The sequence below is a fragment of the Trachypithecus francoisi genome, unplaced genomic scaffold, assembly GCF_009764315.1.
Source record: "Trachypithecus francoisi isolate TF-2019V2 unplaced genomic scaffold, Tfra_2.0 Lachesis_group3, whole genome shotgun sequence".
In the NCBI taxonomy this organism is placed as follows: Eukaryota; Metazoa; Chordata; class Mammalia; order Primates; family Cercopithecidae; genus Trachypithecus; species Trachypithecus francoisi.
Window position 1 is genome coordinate 140,022,606 of NW_022681468.1, and position 18,680 is coordinate 140,041,285.

The 18,680-nt window shown below is 40.3% G+C and overlaps 1 protein-coding gene across 4 annotated transcripts in view; it reads left to right on the forward strand.

Annotated features, from left to right (window-relative positions):
- Positions 1 to 18,680, forward strand: part of ATP8B4 (ATPase phospholipid transporting 8B4 (putative)) — a 270,644-nt gene that overhangs the window by 76,087 nt on the left and 175,877 nt on the right. The gene's annotated exons all lie outside the window — the stretch shown is intronic.

Sequence of the window (18,680 nt, forward strand, 5' to 3'; positions counted from 1 at the left end):
CTAGATCCAATACTATTTAGAATTGGTGCATATGGGGTTTTGTATGTGGTAGATGTTTCATGAGTATGTGAATTATTTAATTTGGTAATTTCTGGGGAATATTGTAGAGAGACTTCTGACATGTTACTGTATCAAGTGATAGTGATAAGAATTTTGTATTCACTTGATAGTGGAATTTAGATGGGCCACCTACCATAGTACAAATTTTTCATTGCTTTTATATTCATCCATCAATGAAGAAAAAGTATTTTTGGGAACAGTACTAGAATCAGAAATGCTTTAAAAACACATGCGTTTACACACAAACGACAGCAAAAACACCTCCAGAAAACTTAGCAGAGGTAATTTTAAAACTTCTTTCCATAATTTCTTACTCTCTTTTTTGCTGTCCACCTCCTTATATTTTTGCCAATGATAACATGTGGCAAAGTAAATTTTAATGATGTACTTAAATCTGACAGTCAATCACATCAGGCAGTGATTTTGAATCATTTGTACACTGTGAAGAATGTAGTTTTTAAAGAGAAAATCATAAAATGAATTAGCCATATGTGAGGGAAAATGCTAAAGATATCAAGAGGGGCTAGGTAGCCTAGGCAATCCATGGTGATATTGAAGTAATCTCTATAACTAAAATATTGATTGATTACTAATTACATAATAAATACCTACAGTTTTTCTTTTGACTTGTTTCAGAAAATGATGTAAAAAGGACAGTGAAGAAAAATGATCTTAATCTAAAACCATAGTTTTAGAGACAGAGCCTTGGAAAGTGTGATCCTGGTGTGACATGGATAAGCCATAAAGGTGCCTGGACCCCAATGGTTCAATTCCAGGTTGACGGGTTTTGAATCGTTGCCACCACAGTGTGGTGTTAAAAGTATGCATTTTGCACTGAGAAACTTAAGTATGAGTTTTGTCCTACTCTGAATAATTCCGTGGTCTTGGGAAAGTTTTTAATCTCTGTAAGCATTGGATTTCTCCTCTGTAAGGTGGGGTTATAATGGGTTCTCTCCCATGGATGGAGTTGCTGTGAAGGTTAAAGGAGTTCTGTAAAACGCTTGGCCTTGGTCTTGTGTGTTGTTAGCATTCTCCATGTAGTCTTGTTACTTCTTTAAAAGGCTCTTTATAGGACAGAGTGTGTGTGGTTTTGGGTAGTACTGCTGCATGTCTTGACTTTCTCAAGTCTGAAAGTTCTGACTGGGTATTAGATCTGATGTTAATACGTTCCTTTCCCAAGGAACATCTAATCATCAGTCTCATTACTTTGAAGTCTCATCTCATATAAAGTGTGTTAAAAGTAAATACACTTACATAGCGAATTTGAACTAATAACTCTAGCATATCTTTTATTGTCTCTCAAATTACCAGTCAAAATACCTGGATTGTGATAGATGTTGGGGCCTCTATTTGGAGGCCATGAGATTAATTCAGTAACTTAAATATTCAGAAATTTGATGACTATATGTCTCCCACACATGGTGGCCATCGTTATCATTATCATTTGAAATAGTGTTAGTGTACTTTCTTGTGGTTTTATTTAGCTTTTTGTTAATTCCTTGTGAGATAGTATGTCTTTATAACTCAATATGGTGTGATGTTTTGAAAAGCATTGTTGCTGATCCTGTAAAGTTGAATTGAGAATGGAACGGAGTATTTTTTAGGATTCAGTGAAAAATCAGGCAAAAATGTCCATTTGAGAGATTACCCACAACCTTGAGCTCCTTTAGGGTAGGGGTCCTCTCTCTTGATGATGTTTGTGTCCCTTGAGCCTACCACAGTATCTGTTGAATTTTCAAACTAAGCTGTAACAAGTGTCCTTGCAGAGAGGGCAACTTACAAGACGGGCTTGTTCTGTTAAATTTTGCTAAATCCCATCATTAGCCAATTCCAGTGCATAGGATAGTGGTTTCTGTAGAATGTGCTCAGGCTATGGAGACTGGCTTTTCACTTTTTGGATTTTGAGATATTGGGGAAATCAAATGGGCTTAGATCTGAGCTAGTACAAGGAGTGTTGAGTCCTGTGGAGTTGGTGATTATGGAGGATACTGTTGGGGTTCTGCCCAGATCTGCCTGTCTTCCTGTGCTCATCCCCAAGCACCCACGTACATTACTTCTAAGAGCTTGCACCTGCCACTTTCTTCATGGCATGGCCCTTGGGATGTTAGACCCAGTGACCGATTGGGGCAGGCACATGAAACAGCAGCTCCCCTGCCTCAGGTTGGACCAACTCTGAGGTGTAATTTGCACTCCTGAGTGCCCCTCGAGGTTGGGCTGAGGACAGGACTTGCCTGCAATCATGTTCTTGCTTGGTTTCTTTCCCTTTCCTGTGTCGCTTCTCATCTCCCTTCCCAGTTTCTCCTAGAAATACTTTCTTAACGAACCACTTGCATGTGGGTACTCATCTCAGGATCTGCTTCCAGGGAAGCAGGTATAAGATAGTAGTGAATGCGTAATTAAGCCCATGGCAATATTAAGAGAAAATATTTAAAAAGTGTTTTGGCCCTATCCTTGGCATCTGTGGGAATAAAGTAAAATGGCTGGAGGGGATCAGGGCCTTGGGAGTCCAGGTATTACTGGGGTGGGTGTCACATTGGGTTGGGCACTGCCAGGTGCTCGTGGCTTTGCTTGTGTGTTCCCGGCAGAAGGTCTTGGACTTAAGGTCTTCAAACTAGGGCAGGAGCCATAGGCGTGTCCTGGAAGGAGGCAGGGCATAGTCGGCTTTGGAGAGGAGGACCCTAAAGGGAAGAAAGTGGGATGAAAGTAGCAGTCAGGAAATCTGGGTCTTTGTAAGTGATTACTGTGTGACTTTGGGCAGTTGATTTTCCTTCCGGGCTTCAGGTACCCCTTCTTCTGTGATCAGGAGCCAGGAAGGTGGGTGGCTACATTCAGATTCAACATGTTTATTGAGCAACTACTATGTGTGGGCCCCAGTGCTCCTACACTTAAGTCTCATAAAACCCTAAGGTGTGGGTAATAGTGCCCCAATTTTAAAGATGAGGAGATTAAGGCCCTGAAGGGATGACTAGTCCAGGGTTTCATGGCAGGTAAGAATCTACATTAGAGTTCTATCCATTCATGATGCAGTGTGTCAAGTGTGGACTTCGTGGTCTGATCAAGTCTTCTCTATTTATTTTATGTTTGAATATAATATAATCATAGAATATAGTAACAGAATATAAAATATATAATTTGTATATAATCATAGAAATATAAACATCATTATGTAATATATATATAGTTTACCTGTATGTTAATATACATATGTAAATACACATATATATCCACACTTTCAGTGCCTGGAGCATTACTTATTAACATTCTTAGCACCAAGTGACTTATAATGTAAACCTCAGCCACGATATAATTATGGAAGTGAAACCCTTCCCTTTTAACCTTCCTTTACAATTTCATGTTTTTTGTTTTCCTACTCTATTCCTTTCAAATCAGGACAAATCTTCTGCCTTTGCAAACTTGTAATATGTGAAAGTGCTTAAGAAATGGGTGTTCTTTTAGCTTTTGGTAAAAACTTTTGATGACTTTTGTTTTAAAAGTAAGTAGCGGTGGCATGATTCCTTATTGTGGAAGTTAACGTGACTGCTGCACAAGAAGTGCACATTCTCAGCCCTAGGCTACAAGATACTGTTGGCGAGTCTGCGAGTACCAATACATACTTAAATGTTTCATAAGAGGATGTTTCCTCAAGTCATGCTAACTATTCCTGGCTACCGTGGGAGCAACTGGACAGGTAAGGGGCAAGTGAGAGGGATCCTGAAAGTTCCTGCAGAGGTCACCTAATCCCATGCTTCTCAAACTGGACATCATATTAGAATCACTTGGGGGAGTTAAAAAATACCCACATCCCATTTACAGCCCAGAGCAATTAAACAATGGTCTTGGAGATGAGGCCTTGGTGTTAAAGTTTCCAAGATGAGTCTAATGTACAGACACGTTTGAGAGCCTCTAATTGAAGCCCTGTCTTTACCCATATCTGTCTGTTTATACTTATATCTTATGTCTGATTTTAAAGGACACTCAATGGCCAGGTGTGGTGGCTCATGCCTGTAATCCCAGAACTCTGGGAGGCTGAGAAGGTGGATAACCTGAGGTCAGAGTTCGAGACCAGCCTGACCAACATGGTGAAACCCCGTCTCTACCAAAAATACAAAAATAAGCTGGGCATGGTGTCAGGCACTGGTAATCCCAGCTACCCAGGAGGATGAGGCAGGAGAATCATTTGAACCCGGAGGGGGAGGTTGCAGTGGGCCGAGATCATGCCATTTGCACTCCATCCTGGGTGTTTGTTTTGTTTGTTTGTTTTTAAATCTAAAAATAGCAAAGACATGGAATCTTCCTAAATGCCCATCAATAATGGACTGGATGAAAAAAATGTGGTATATATACACCGTGGAATACTACATAGCCATAAAGAAGAACAAAATCATGTTCTCTGCAGCAACATGGATGCTGCTGGAGGGTATTATCCTAAGTAAATTAACACAGGAACAGAAAACCAAATACCACATGTTCTCACTTATAACTGGGGGCTAGTTATTGAGTACACATGGATATAAAGATGGGGACAATAAACATTGTGAACTACTGGAGAAGGGAGAAGGGGAGCAGGACAGGGATTGGAAAACTACCTATCGAGTACTATGCTCACTACCTGAGTGGTAGGATCATTTGTGTCCTAAACCTCAGCATCACACAATTTTCCCATGTAACAATCCTGCACATGTATCCCCTGAATCTAAAACAAAAGTTAAAATTATTAAAAAATAAAATAAAATGGTAAGCACAGTTTTTCACATAATAAATATTTTAAAAAGCCGAGGATTCTCTGTTCATTCTTCCAGGGTGCTACCACCCCTTCTTTGTGTCATTATTAACAAATAGAGTCCGTATCACTTCTTAACGTTTTTACTTCTCCAACGTCTTCTAAACTTAACATTTTGCATTAGAACAGTCTGAGATCAGCTGCTTCAGTGCAATTACCCTTCATTTAGTCAGGATATTTACCTGACACTTTTAGATTTTAAATTGTACTTGACTATAAGCTTTTTGTGCAGCGTTCTACTTTATACTTTCCTGCACATTGATAAACTTTGCTTAAATCTCTGAAGCTCTCGTAGGCCTGTTTCCATCAATCTTATTCATTTTTGGAAACTGTGTGTATTATGCGGAAAGGAAGGAGCTTTCTTTTACTACTGCAGAGTATTGTCTCTGCACTTTCCAAGTCTGGTATTTCCAGAAGCTGCATAATTACATGAACAAACATACTCATTCAATAGGAACAACTTGTTTAATCAACTTTTCTAGTTTAATTGAGTGATGACTCCCATTGGATATTAGGATTTAAAATTCTGTTTCATTTTTTCTTTGGTGTATATTTTTTTCCTTTATAAAAGCAGCATATATTCATTAAGAGAAATTTAGAAAACAAGAAAAAGTGGAAGGAAGAAAATAACTTTCATTCTTCCACTATCCAGAGTAATTATTGTTACTATTTTCTTATATTTCCTCTCTGTCTTTTTTTCTATGCCAAGATTTCTTATAATTATGTATTTACATTTTTATCTTTCTGCTTTTACTTTACATCATATCATTATGATTTCTTACTTCTTTATACATATGATTTTTAGGGGCTACATAACATTCTATCCAATGCATATCTCACAATTCACATACCATTTCTCTGTTTGGTGTTTAGTTTGTTTTCAATTTTAAAATATAATTTGTGTATCTTTCTTGATCTAGAGCCAGAAATACCATTTGACCCAGCAATTCCATTACTGGATATTTACCCAAAATATTATAAGTCATTCTACCCTAAAGACACATGCACACGTATGTTTGTTGCAGCACTATTTACAGTAGCAAAAACTTGGAACCAACCCAAATGCCCATCAATGATAGATTGGATAAAGAAAATATGGCACATATACACCATGGAATACTATGCAGCCGTAAAAAAGAATGAGTTCATGTCCTTTGAGGGACATGGATGAAGCTGGAAGCCATCATTCTCAGCAAACTAACATAGGAACAGAAAACCAAACACCACATGTTCTCACTCGTAAGTGGGAGTTGAACAATGAGAACACATGAACATAGGGAGGGGAACATCACACACTAGGGCCTGTTGACGGGGGCGGTGGGTGGGGGGCAAGGGGCGGGAGAGCATTAGGACAAATATCTAATGCATGCGGGCTTAAAAGCTAGATAACGAGTTGATAGCTGCAGCAAATCACCATGGCACATGTCTACCTATGTAACAAACCTGCACACGTATCCCAGAACTTAAAGTAAAATTTTAAAAAATAAACATTTGTTGAATCAAAAAAGCATAATACATGTAAATACCCAAACAGTAACAATTGAAAACAATTTGAATATGTTTTATATTACAATAATTAACTATATAGCATTTAAAATAAAAGTATATAAAGTAGTAGTTCTGGTCTGTAGCATCTTGATAGCAAATTTGGGTATTGATTCAGAGGGGTGGCTAGCAGATCCTTCAGGCAGCTAGGAAGGACCTATTCCCACTTTCCTTGTACTTCCAGGTTAGAGGCATGTAGACCTATGGTCAAGAGATTTATAATTTGTTACTATATTCTTGGAAACAACGTACCCAGGAAGGTGGTGGTAGGGGGGTGGATGTATATGATATTGCCTTCTGGTGGATTTTATCCAGTGTGTCAGTCTTGGGTAAGAGTGAATTATTACTCTTATTAAATATTCTCTTACTTTTTCTATTTGAGCACCTGCAACAAAAAAACCCAAAGGTCATTGAACTCAGTGTATTTGCAGCTGACACACATTTTGTGTGTGTGTGCGTCTTGTAAGGGGGAGAGTGAGATCTTGTTGATCACATGGGATAATTAATGTACCCTCGATTGAGTTATTCCATCTCAATTGTGGGCTTAAAATTAGAGTGGTTAAACACAAGGCACAGGACCAACTGCCTGAGTCTTTTATCTCCAGCCCACCCAGATTATGTATACATTATGAGGGTACCACTGGGGCTAGGGGAAAGGTATTTTGGGTCTATAGGCACAGACTTGCAGATTTGAAAGGAGATTTTGAGCAGAAAAACTTGATTCTTTTTTTAAAAACAGTATTAATAAAACACACTTTTATGGGTGTAACAGTGACACCCATAACAGTGAGTTCAGAAGCAAGCTAACAAGAGTGGTCTCAGTGCTTTTTGAACTCAGTGAAGTGGTTTAAAAATTAATATTCAACATACAGTAATACTGCTTCAAAAACAATTTTGCCTTCAATAAGTTAATTTCAGTTTCTTAAGTCTTGGACTGATCATTTCTTGGGCAGTTTCTGGTTCTCAGCTTTGCAGATGGAAGGGTTCCTTTGCCAATGGGCTGGTTTCTGTATGTGAGCCGTGACATTATTGTAGTTCTTTTAAATGATTTTCTACTGTAATCAGTTATTATATTGCATGAATACAATTTTTAAGGATTGAATTTCTAAATGGTGACTATTTCCCCAAATGAGGTGCATCTTGACATAACAGGAAATTATAACACTTTCAAAACTCTGCACATGGGTTTTCAGTGGCGTCTCTTAATTTCTTTTTAAAGTTTATGTGACCCAGATGTTAGCTGTTCTCTTTTTCTCGTCTTAAAGCTCCTTCAAAGAGACCTCTCCCATAAAAGGCTTAGAGGGCAAGGTAGAGTTGACTGAATAATCTGTGGGGGAGAAACTTGAGGAGCTTTATTTCATATACTCCTTAGCCAGCAACATGAAATCCTGTTTCAACATTTTTCTTCATCAAAGTCCTCCTCCTCAGTTTTTGACCTTTTAAATGTCTCCTTCCCACATTCTGTGCTCAGTGTAGCTGGCTCTATTCTCCCCTCTCTCGGTGTCTGGGGCACCAATCAATTAGCTCTTCAACGACAGACCTTTGCTGGGGGGCCAGTTCTATCAAAGGTTATTCTGAGACAATGATATCCCTGCCACCAGCCTCCCAAAACTGGTATTAGCCATCCCCACCCCATATGTGTACACCCAGAGCACCCAGTGCACCTGGAGTACCTCATGCTTCCTTGCACCTATTGCTGTCAAATAAGAGTCTGTTTATTTGTTCATCTCTTCCCCTAGACCCCAGATTCCTTGAGGGCAGTGACATGGGTCCTAATAGTCCATGTGTCCATAGCACCTAGCACAGTGGCTGGTACTCAGAAGTGTTTCTTAAATATGGGATGGATGGGTAGGTGGATGGATGGGTGGATGAAAACCATGAATCCCTGCTGCTACTCTCAATGCTCCTATAAAACCTCTATCATATCCCTGAGGAAGCCCTAGCACATGCTGATTGACACTGAGCCAACTGGATTATCGGAATGAAATTCGTCCCCTGTTACCAACAGAGGCTCTTAAATCTCCACTGCTGTTTGTGTGCTCTCCTCCATGAAGCCCTCTCCAAACTCAATTCCACTTCTCAATACTTAACTTTTCTTCTTTCCCCCTGTGTTCATCATAACTGGACTGAACACTGGACATTAAGCAAATTTAAAATCCAGTTAGTGTTTATTGTGAAGGAATGCTGAGATTATGGAAAATATACTTTACTGCACCATAGACAGTAAGTTCTCACTTAACATCATGGATAGGTTCTCGAAAACTATGACTTTAAGTGTAACAAAATGTAACAAAATCAAGTTTTTTCTCACCTATACTGTAATAAAAGACTTTGAACTCAACAATGTTATTTGAAGACCTGCTGTATGTTGTTTCACTTAAAGTCACAGTTTCCAAGAACCTATCAGCAATATTAAGTGAGGACTTACCATATTCTCCATTAGAAAATACCATCAACTTTCTTCACATCTTGAAAATCTATTCTTTCTCCATCATTAGAATCCATTACCCTCCTTCTTCAATATTCAGTATCACTCTCAATTATATTTCCCAGTCTTCCTCATCTCATAGCTCTTCCACAATGCCACTGCCAGAGTCTTCTTTCCATATGTTGCTGATGATGTTACTTTTTACAGTAAACCAAATTTCCCAAGTCCGTTTGAGTCCTTAGATCTAATTTAGACATCATTACTCTTACTTTCTATGCTGTCTACCTCCATCTTTTCCTTTTCCTTCCAGTATTGCACATCTAATTCTTATCAAAGATCAGTAAGTAGAGAGAATTAGAAAGTGCCTAACATGGAATAAGGAAATAGATCTCAGTGTTTTAGAAAACTGGTCAAGTTTAAAAACGTTCCAGTGCTCCTGAGTTACAGCTTCAAAGCACCATTCCCAACCAGGTTCCCAAAACCTACCAAGGTTTTCTACCACCCAGCATTGTTTCATCTACAGAGCCTGTATATTGACAAGAACTTTTGAGAGCTGTACATTCCTAATGAGATGAGTCATTTTGCTCTGCACATTACCCAGAAGTAAAAACAACAAAATGTGAGAGTATCCTGACAATTCTACAGATAAACCTATCCTGTACCATATATATATGATTGCATTATATTTGGGGAAAACATATCTTATTAAACTCTGTATCCTCAGCATATTGTAGGTTGGTGCAAAAGTAATTATGGAATCACTTTTACTTTTGCACCAACTTAATAGCATTCTGCCTGACACAGAGTAGGCAGAGAATAAGTGTCTACTGAGTGAAAGAATGAACAAATGAACAAACATAGACCCTCTCAAGTAAAAACTAAAAACAAGTGAATATTAGTCTTCTAGGGCTGCTATAACATGTCACCACAAACCATGTGGCTTAAAAACAAACCATCACGAACCAACTGCTTTAAAACAACCTTGACTGGGCGCGGTGGCTCACGCCTGTAATCCCAGCACTTTGGGAGGCTGAGGCAGGTGGATCGTGAGGTCAGGAGATCGAGACCATCCTGGCCAACACGGTGAAACACCGTCTCTACTAAAATACAAAAAATTAGCCAGGCTTGGTGGCGCGCACCTGTGGTCCCAGCTACTCGGGAGGCTGAGGCAAGAGAATCACTTGAACCCAGGAGGTGGAGGTTGCAGTGAGCCGAGATCACACCACTGCACTCCAGCCTGGCAACAGAGCAAGACTCCATGTAAAACAAAAAAACAAAAAAACCCAAAAACAAACAAACAAAAAAGTAACAAAAATCCCAGCAGAACTTTATTCTCTTGCAGTTCTTCAGGCAAGAAGTCCAAAATTAAAGTGTTAGCAAGGCTGTAAACCCTCTGGAGACTCTAAGGGAGAATCTGTTCCAGGCCTCTCTCCTAGCTTCTGATAGCTTTAAGCATTCCTTGGCTTGTGGCTATGTAATTCCAATCTCTGCCTCCACCTGCACATAAGCTTCTTTTCTGTGTCTCTTCTTTCCTTCTCATCTCTCATAAAGACACTTGTGGTTGGGTTTAGAGTCCACCCTAATCCAGGATGATCTTACCTCAAGATCTTTAATTTAATTATGTCTGCTAAGAGCCTTTTTCCAACTAAGATCATATTCACAGATTCTGTTGCAAATACCTTTGTACTATTCAACCATGACAGTAGGATGTAGTATAAAATAATCTCAATTATTTTTGAAAAGGAATATTGTGTGGAGAAGCAGAGAGAAAAAAGAAGAGGAGGAAGCAAAGATGGAGGAGAGGGAATCATAAAATGCACCCACAAATTAATTGTAGTTAACTCTGATCTGGGTAGCAAGATCAAGGGCGATTTCTATGTTTTGTTTGTACTCTTCCAAGTTTTCTTAATTTACTACCGACACCAATTACAAATGCATGGAAGAAATTAACCCATTGAAATCATGTCAGGAAGTGTAAAGCAAAATGCCCCTGTAGTAAAAATTTGCTGGGAGGAAAAATTGATAAGAAATAGTCAACAAATGCTGTTAAAACATTTGTTTGGTTTGGTAGAGACAACCTTTGAGCTCTGAATGAAACCAAATTTCTTCACTATAATATTTTTGTCTCTTTTAGCTTTCAGATTTTAAGATCCTAAGAAAACTTTACATTTTTAAAATTAATGTTCTAACATCTCCGAGGCCTTTGTGATTGAGGTTTGAGTTTGTTTGTTTGTTTGTTTTTTCAAAAGAAATTCTGGATCTCCTCCCAATAACAACTGAGAAAAGATGCATAAACCTATTTTTTTTTGAAAAGAGAAAGAACAGAGTTTTAAATGGCACATAGAACTTGGTGTATCTTTAACTTCCATTATCATCTAAGATAAATGCATCCTGGTTACAAAAGACCCTGCTATTTTGGTGATTTGCTGCAGTAGATTTGAGTTCCGAGCTGAGGGAGAATCAAACTACTTTGTGTAATAAGGGGGAGGTGAGAGGGTCGGGAGAACATTGGAGAACCCAGAAAGAGGTCAGACCATAGAGGATGACTAGGTCTTTACAGGCTTGTTGAAGAGGGAGGCTAAGAATATGCTGGATGAAAAACGAGCCCAAATCCACCATCTCCTGTCCCTCCAGCTACGTGCTCTGGTGCAATGTGGTCCACAAATACCATCTTCATATGCAGGCTGCTCATTGTAAGACTCTTAGGCGACACGGCAGTGAGAACCTCTGTTGTCTTTCTATCCCATAAAGCAAGAAGGTGTTGGGAAAATCTACTAGCCTGGTGTCAGGAGGCTGCAGTTCAGTCCTGCTCTGCCATGAACTGGCTACATGACTGAGGACCAAGGACTTGAGTTTTCTCATCTATGAAACAAAGATATTAGATTCCAGTCATTTTCAAACATTTCTTTTTCCAATAAGCAGAATCCTTTTCAAATGAAATCTTATGTACAGTACAGTTGCTCAGAGCGGGTGCCCTCGGCTGCCCTCTCACCCTTTGTGGTAGATCTTGAGGATCCCCCACAAGCATCACAGCACTGGACAGTACCTCTGCACATGAGGTCTGAGGACCGCCCGCATCTGAATCACTGAGGTGCAGATTCCTGGGCTCTTTCCCGGACCTCTTGAATTAAACTTTTTGGGTCTGGGACTGAGGACTCTATTTTTTAATGAGCACTTCATGGAATTCTCATGTACATTGAAGTTTGAGTACCATTGGGCCAGATATTTCAAGGTCCCTCTTAAGGTTTAAGTACTGTGACTCTGTGATCCTCTTCAACTTTGGTATGATGGTGAGGAGCCAAAGAGTGGAAGTCAGTGACTCCACCTGATAAAAAGATTTAACAGAAAATGGGAGATTGGAAGTATGAGGATGGATTTGATGGTAATAGTAATAGAGATGACAGTGGAACAGGAAGGTAGGATATGAAAGTTACAAAATGGATTAGGTAAGGAAGAAGAACTTTAATCATAGAGTCTTCCAACAATGAAGATAAATCATATTCCAGATGGAAGAAATTGTAGCAGAAGGTGTCAGGAGACAATTCAAAGCATGAGGCTACTAGGGTAATGTCCTAACTATATTGTACCATCTTTGTTTGTCTTGATAATAGCACTCTATTATATCACGGCACATAGTGTCATAATGGTGTCCTTACCTTTCATTTACTTGCCAGTCTTTATGGAGTGCATCCTGTGTGCCAGACATTGAGCTAGATTCTGCAAATGCAGGTCAACCCAAACGGACATGTTCTCTGCAATCACAGAGCTTAGTATCTGGTCAGGGAAGTAGGCAATAAAATAGCCATGCTAAGTAGTGTATAATTACAAACCAAGGCAAGTGCTGCTAAGGAAAAGAGTGTGGTTCTAAAGAAAGGTATTTTTTGTGGGGGTTGGTAGAGGTGAGGTGAAGCAGTTTAGGAATGGGTTCTTTAAGGGAGTAGTACATTTGAGCTGAAAACAAATGATGACTAGGAGTTAACTAGGCAAAGGTGGTGATAGGAGTGGGAGCAATGGGATGAGAAGAATTCCAGACAGAGGGAAATCGTGTGCAAAGGTCCTGTGGAGGGGAAGGAGGATGGTGATTATGAGGGACCTATTGACAGAAGTCCAGAGAATAAGGCAGAGAGAACAGCAGCAGCAGACAGGGCTGCAGAAGCCATCAGAGGCCAGACTCTTCAGGGCCTTCAAGCCTACATTAAGAGTTTGGGTCTTTTTTCTCATAACAGGGATTGTGTGGAAGGATTTGTCTTTGGAAAATCTCATACTTGCTGCATGGGAAGAAGCCATTGCAGAGGGGTCAAGATAAGATATGGGGAGAGGCTAATTGCTTATTGCTATACTTGTCTGTCTGTCTGTATTACTGCTGTGACTTACTATGAAGCAATCTCCATATTCCCTTCTGCTAGCTTTTGAATGTGTTTGCTCTTGCCTCTCTAGTTCTTTTAATTGTGATGTTAGAGTGTCAATTTTAGATCTTTCCTGCTTTCTCATGTGGGCGTTTAGTGCTATAAATTTCCCTCTACACACTGCTTTAAATGTGTCCCAGAGATTCTGGTATGTTGTATCTTTGTTCTCATTGGTTTCAAAGAACATCTTTATTTCTGCTTTCATTTCGTTATGTACCCAGTAGTCATTCAGGAGCAGGTTGTTCAGTTTCCATGTAGTTGAGCGGTTTTGATTGAGTTTCTTAGTCCTGAGTTCTAGTTTGATTGCACTGTGGTCTGAGAGACAGTTTGTTATAATTTCTGTTCTTTGACATTTTGCTGAGGAGTGCTTTACTTCCAATTATGTGGTCAATTTTGGAATAAGTGTGATGTGGTGCTGAGAAGAATGTATATTCTGTTGTTTTGGGGTGGAGAGTTCTATAGATGTCTATTAGGTCCACTTGGTGCAGAGATGAGTTCAATTCCTGGATATCCTTGTTAACTTTCTGTCTCGTTGATCTGTCTAATGTTGACAGTGGAGTGTTGAAGTCTCCCATTATTATTGTATGGGAGTCTAAGTCTCTTTGTAGGTCTCTAAGGACTTGCTTTATGAATCTGGGTGCTCCTGTATTGGGTGCATAGATATTTAGGATAGTTAGCTCTTCCTGTTGAATTGATCCCTTTACCATTATGTAATGGCCTTCTTTGTCTCTTTTGATCTTTGATGGTTTAAAGTCTGTTTTATCAGAGACTAGGATTGCAACCCCTGCTTTTTTTTGTTCTCCATTTGCTTGGTAGATCTTCCTCCATCCCTTTATTTTGAGCCTATGTATGTTTCTGCATGTGAGATGGGTCTCCTGAATACAGCAGACTGATGGGTCTTGACTCTTTATCCAGTTTGCCAGTCTGTGTCTTTTATTGGAGCATTTAGTCCATTGACATTTAAGGTTAATATTGTTATGTGTGAACTTGATCCTGTCATTATGATATTAACTGGTTATTTTGCTCGTTAGTTGATGCAGTTTCTTCCTAGCCTCGATGGTCTTTACATTTTGGCATGTTTTTGCAATGGCTGGTACCGGTTGTTCCTTTCCATGTTTAGTGCTTCCTTCAGGGTCTCTTGTAAGGCAGGCCTGGTGGTGACAAAATCTCTAAGCATTTGCTTATCTGTAAAGGATTTTATTTCTCCTTCACTGATGAAACTTAGTTTGGCTGGATATGAAATTCTGGGTTGAAAATTCTTTTCTTTAAGAACGTTGAATATTGGCCCCCACTCTCTTCTGGCTTGTAGAGTTTCTGCCGAGAGATCTGCTGTTAGTCTGATGGGCTTCCCTTTGTGGGTAACCCGACCTTTCTCTCTGGCTGCCCTTAAGATTTTTTCCTTCATTTCAACTTTGGTGAATCTGGCAATTATGTGTCTTGGAGTTGCTCTTCTGGAGGAGTATCTTTGTGGCATTCTCTGTATTTCCTGAATTTGAATGTTGGCCTGCCCTACTAGGTTGGGGAAGTTCTCCTGGATGATATCCTGAAGAGTGTTTTCCAACTTGGTTCCATTTTCCCCCTCACTTTCAGGCACCCCAATCAGACGTAGATTTGGTCTTTTTACATAATCCCATACTTCTTGCAGGCTTTGTTCATTTCTTTTTCTTCTTTTTTCTTTTGGTTTCTCTTCTCGCTTCATTTCATTCATTTGATCCTCAATCGCTGATACTCTTTCTTCCAGTTGATCGAGTCGGTTACTGAAGCTTGTGCATTTGTCACGTATTTCTCGTGTCATGGTTTTCACCTCTGTCATTTCGTTTATGATCTTCTCTGCATTAATTAGTCTAGCTGTCAATTCTTCCACTCTTTTTTCAAGATTTTTAGTTTCTTTGCGCTGGGTACGTAATTCCTCCTTTAGCTCTGAGAAGTTTGATGGACTGAAGCCTTCTTCTCTCATCTCGTCAAAGTCATTCTCTGACCAGCTTTGATCCGTTGCTGGCGATGGGCTGCGCTCCTTTGCAGGGGGAGATGCGCTCTTATTTTTTGAATTTCCAGCTTTTCTGCCCTGCTTCTTCCCCATCTTTGTGGTTTTATCTGTCTCTGGTCTTTGATGATGGTGACGTACTGATGGGGTTTTGGTATAGGTGTCCTTCCTGTTTGATAGTTTTCCATCTGACAGTCAGAAGGACTGTCTGTTGGTCTATTGGAGATTGCTTGAGGTCCACTCCAGACCCTGTTTGCCTGGGTATCAGCAGCAGAGGTTGCCGAAGATAGAATATTGCTGAACAGCGAGTGTACCTGTCTGATTCTTCCTTTGGAAGTTTCCTCTCAGGGGTGACTCCACCCTGTGAGGTGTGGGGTGTCAGACTCCCCCTAGTGGGGGATGTCTCCCAGCTAGGCTACTCAGGGGTCAGGGACCCACCTGAGCAGGCAGTCTGTCCGTTCTCAGATCTCAACCTCCATGTTGGGAGATCCACGGCTCTCCCCAAAGCTGTCAGACAAAGTCGTTCACGTCTGCACCGGCCCCTGCTGCTTCCCCTATTGGACTTCAGCTGTGTGCTGTCCCCAGAGGTGGAGTCTACAGAGACAGGCAGGCTTCCTTGAGCTGCTGTGAGCTCCACCCAGTTCGAGTTTCCCAGCGGCTTTGTTTACCTACTTAAGCCTCAGCAATGGCGGGCGCCCCTCCCCCAGCCTCGCTGCTGCCTTGCGGATAGATCCCTGCAGACTGCTGTGTTAGCAGTGAGGGAGGCTCCGTGGGCGTGGGACCCTCCCGGCCAGGTGTGGGATATATTCTCCTGGTGTGCCTGTTTCCTTAAAGCGCAGTATTGGGGTGGGAGTTACCTGATTTTCCAGGTGTTGTGTGTCTCAGTTCCCCTGGCTAGGAAAACGGATTTCCTTCCCCCTTGCACTTCCAGGTGAGGCGATGCCTTGCCCTGCTTCAGCTCTTGCTGGTCAGGCTGCAGCAGCTGACCAGCACTGATTGTCCAGCACTCCCTAGTGAGATGACCCCAGTACCTCAGTTGAAAATGCAGAAATCACCGGTCTTCTGTGTCACTCGCACTGGGAGTTGGAGACTGGAGCTGTTCCTATTCGGCCATCTTGCTCCGCCCCACCTCCATATTCCCACGTAAGTGATATGCAATAATTACATGATAGTGGGCAAAATGCACTAAAGTGAATTAAATAAAGCCTGTTGGAGAAAAAGCAGAATATATTTTAGACTTCTCTTTTCTTCCCTGCAACTAATATAGGGCGAGGAGAAGTATTCATATATTGTATGTTTGTGCATATTGCTGCACATGAGAGTGTGAGGTCCTTGGATACCAAGCAAACCATCTTTACCCTTGTGTTCTGTGTTACTGGGAGTCTCTTGGGCACTGCTAGAAATTAACATGTATGGGACAGTGTGACACTTAAGGAAAGGGGAGGGTTTAGGTCTGCCTGGACTTCATTTCTTAATTAGCAGAGCTCAAGATACGATTTGAAGCAATGCTTATTGTTTTATTCGCAGCTGCCCCCAGGTTGCAGCACATTGGGCAAGCCAAAATGTGACAGGCAGCCCTAGACACCCGGTGAAGAAGCAGGAATAGACTTGCTGGGGTTTGAGGTGGACATTTCCCTCACAGAGACACTTTTTGAATTGCCTGGATGACGAAGAGTGTTCACCCAGCTGGCCTCAGCTGGTTACCTTGCCCCTTTCCAGGCATTTGTGTTCTTACATGCTTTCCCCTTTCACACTGCTAAATTTAAGGCTTCATTTTCAAATCAAATGCTCATCTGGCTGGCTGCCTCAGAAATCACATGTGGAGCGCTGAGAGACCCAGGCAGGGGATGGTGCCCTTGGTTTTGGAGAGTAGGTCTGGAAACCATATGAACTGTAAATAGTTTCAAAATGTGAAAAAAAATTTAAAGCTCTGCCAAAAGGGAAGAGCTGAGGGTTTTTTCTTTCTAGGCTCAGTTATTAAGTATCTGTTAGAAATTACCTACCTCTATCATACAATCTGTTTACTCTCTCTGTCTGTCCAGGGTGGACAAATCCAGACTTAACCCCCATGAGAACTCAGCTCTGAAAATGCTTGCTTTATTAGAAATAACTTTTGGGGTCACAGAACCATAGTTAAACTGCTAGATACATAATTTTTGTGGGAATTTACTTTTTTCATTTAATCCTTCCTTTGAAACTTGAGTAATACAAATATCTTAATATTTTGAAAAATGATAGAACCTAATTTTCCAGTAAGAATAAGACAAATAAAACATGAGAAAAGGTACATGGCTTCCTTAATTTGCACCCCATCAGATAACTAATGTGCTAGAGTATCACTTCTCATTTTGAGAAATATTTTTCAGCATGTGTCCTATTTTCTTTGTTGGACTTTCTCATTTTCACCTGATCCTTCATTATAGTTTGAAAAGACTTTTTTTTTTTTTTTTCTGGCTTTGGTCTCAATTTTTGTGGGTGCAGAGGCGAAGAGATGCTGTCATGCTTTCCACACTAGGACACCAGGGGCATTTTTCATTCTGTTTTGATGGATATCTTTAGATTCTTTTATCTTGCTTTCTCTGTATCTCATTTCTTACTCTCCTTCTAAGGATGATGAAGAAAGAACATTGGAATTGAGATCTAAAGAATGATAGGAAAACAATAAGCAACAGAGGCCCTATTAAATAGGGAACATTTTAGAGTATTAGATGCCTAAAAATGTAGGGATTAGAGTTTATGCAGACAAATATGCAAAGGACTGTGGTATAAATGCTTGTAATTGGTCTGCAGATTTTTTGGTGTTAAATTTCAAATCTGGTACTGATAATGTCAAACTAATAAAAGTTTTACCCAAATGTACCTAATTATGGCCACAATCACTGGCACGAAATCTCCTGATTAACCAAATTGAATATATCGTTCCCAGTAGTGGCTCTTGCGATTAAGAAAGGAATTCAGAAGAGAAAAGATTGCTTATACATATATTTAGACATATTTTTACAGACTATAAATAAGACCATAAGGTCTTGAAACCCCTTGATAGCTAGAAAGCAGAGAGGGCTTGGAGGAGTATGAGGCCAGCCTGTCATTGCTATTAAGTAGAAAAACTTCATCCTGGAGCTGGGTGGAGCATATAACTTAGAGTGTTTTCCAGAAAGTGATTAAAAGGGCAACTTTCTGGCAGAAAGTTTTCATCTTCCTAATAGAGAAAAATGGAGTCTACTCCAGGCAAAAAATCATCATATAGATATATCCAGGGAGTAGAAAAACAACCTAGAGACTTTGGGGTTTGAGTAGTGCCAGTGAATAATGAAGGCATTGCATTAGAAGGTCTTTATTATTTATCTTATTACTAAAATATGAGAAATGGAACTGCCATTTGATATACCATCCCTGAACCCAAGGCTTTCCCCTGTTCCAGGGACTTACTGTGGTCAACCGGGCATGGGGAAACAGATTTAGGACCTTTACCAGAGG